At 39.2% G+C, this 2,155-nt stretch overlaps 1 pseudogene; it reads right to left on the reverse strand.

The window, feature by feature from the left end:
- Positions 1–696: 696 nt before the first annotated feature.
- LOC122907457 lies at positions 697–1,236 on the reverse strand (annotated as a pseudogene).
- Positions 1,237–2,155: the final 919 nt, after the last annotated feature.

The raw sequence follows: 2,155 nt of genomic DNA on the forward strand, positions 1-2,155 counted from the left end.
GTGTTTTGGGAATTCAGGGTAAGGCTGATCTCATTTCCCCAAAGTACAGTACTCTAAAGATCCTTGTGGCCCTCTCATGGGCTTTGTGCTCTGTGTGCTTCTCTCTTAACAGAAGTCAATCCAGAATGTTGTATTATTGACCAAATTGAGCACCATGTGCCTGTGCTGTAGGTTCCGAGAAGCCTAAGGAGACACATTTAAAGCCTCTGAACGTGACCCTGTTCCTTGCATAATGTAAGAAGAGCTGGAGGCAGTGGCAACATAGAGTAATCATAACAAAAACAGACGGAAGCTAGACTTCCTGAGGTGAATCCTCTTGGGGTCACCCAGGCTGTGGTACGGCGGGTAAATTTGTACCTTATTTTCCTTGGCCCGCAAATGGAAATAAGAGTAATTGTTCTTGTCTCATAGGGTGTCTCTAAGAATGACGGGTTTAACATTTACAATCAGTCTTTGTTATAAGTGAGAGACTTCTCTGTTTGTTAAGTTAATTTTAGGAGTTTTTACTCTAGAGAGAATCCAGTGTTGCCTTCCAGGACCTTCTATGATCTGAAAACCTGGTTTAGTCCTCTCATATGTACCATCATAGTAGTTTATATTTCTCCTTTAATAATTTTTTCTTTCTTTCTTTTTTCTTTTCTTTCCTTTTTTTCTTTCTTTCTTTTTACTGTCAAAGTTTTATTTAATCATTTTTATTTACAACTGAAACTTGGGGAACTCAGAGTTAACATCCTTGCCTCTGAGCTTCTTGCTGTGCTTTATCCAAATAAACCTGATGAACCGACTACCATCCAGTTTCACACGAATTCTCTTGCCCACAGTTTTGCTTGGGAAAACCAAGTCCTCCAGGATCACGGCATGCACAGCTGTCAAAGTGCGGCTCCTGGGACGCTTTTGCTTATTTTTTGTATGACTTTTTCGAGTTGGTTTAGGCAGAATTCTCCTCTGAGCGATAAAGGCGATGTGCTTCCCATTGAACTTTTTCTCCAATTCACGGACTTGCCGGACTTGGATTTTCTGGAAAGATTTCAGTTGAGGAACGGGAACAAAGATGGTAATAGCTTTCCGAACACCGCCAACTTCAGTTTCCTTGGATGCCATGATACTCAGCTCCCTTACCTGGGCTCCGAGGTCGGAGCTCATCTCCAACTCTGGCAGAGCCTGGGAGACGCCGGACTCGAACTGGTCTGGCTTCTCGCCATTGGGCTTTACGATCTTCTACCTGGAACTGAACATGGCCTTCTCCTTGGTGAGAGCGCCGGCCTAGGAAAAGCACTTTTTTTTTTTTTAAATCCTATAAGTTTTTATGTATCATTTACTCCTCAGTAGAGTATCAACTCCAGGACAGCAGAGATGTTATTTGTTGCTTGTTACTTAATGGCTAACATAGTGTGTGACATAGTTAAAAGAAAAAAAAAGTTGTTCAATGAATGATGGAAGAAAGATCCATAGTTCAGATTATGCCTGATATACAAAAGATACTTAGTAGACACTCAATTAAACTGAATTATGTAATCTCTAGGCCACCCAGGCAAAAATTCAAAAACCTACTAAATGCTTCCATGAGGATTACACAATGTGTTTGTTGTAGTCATGAATGTAATAGAACTGGAGCGTAGTGCTGCCAGAGCATAGCTTGAGAGTGTACGTAGAGAGTGGGTTCTGGATAATCTCATTTCTTTCCTGTGCCACGTCAAAACTCTGGAAGGATACTAAAAGATTTCCCAGTTTGGATACCCAAAATAGGGGAAGGGTATTGATGGATTTGCAGGGTCATGGCAATTCTGTATTTCTAGAGGTCCTCACTCTTTAGATTAAAATGAAAAAAAATTGTTTTGTGACTTTTTTGGACATTGTACACAAGTGGCCTACATACAGATAAGCATTTTTATGTCAGAATATATTTCCAAAAAGTTGTTTACTTTTAAGTTAACATACAGTAAAGTTGACTATTTTTAGTATATAGGTCTATGAATTGAACATATATATATTCATTTAACCACCACTATAATCACTATGGAGAATAGTCTATCATCCAAAATACTCTTTCATGCTGTCCACTTATATTGACAGTGATATGTAACTAGAGTTTTATCTTTTTTATTATTCCACATAAATGGAATCACAGAATATGTGACCATCAGAGTCTACAATC

Source organism: Neovison vison, chromosome 5 (assembly GCF_020171115.1).
Source record: "Neovison vison isolate M4711 chromosome 5, ASM_NN_V1, whole genome shotgun sequence".
In the NCBI taxonomy this organism is placed as follows: Eukaryota; Metazoa; Chordata; class Mammalia; order Carnivora; family Mustelidae; genus Neogale; species Neogale vison.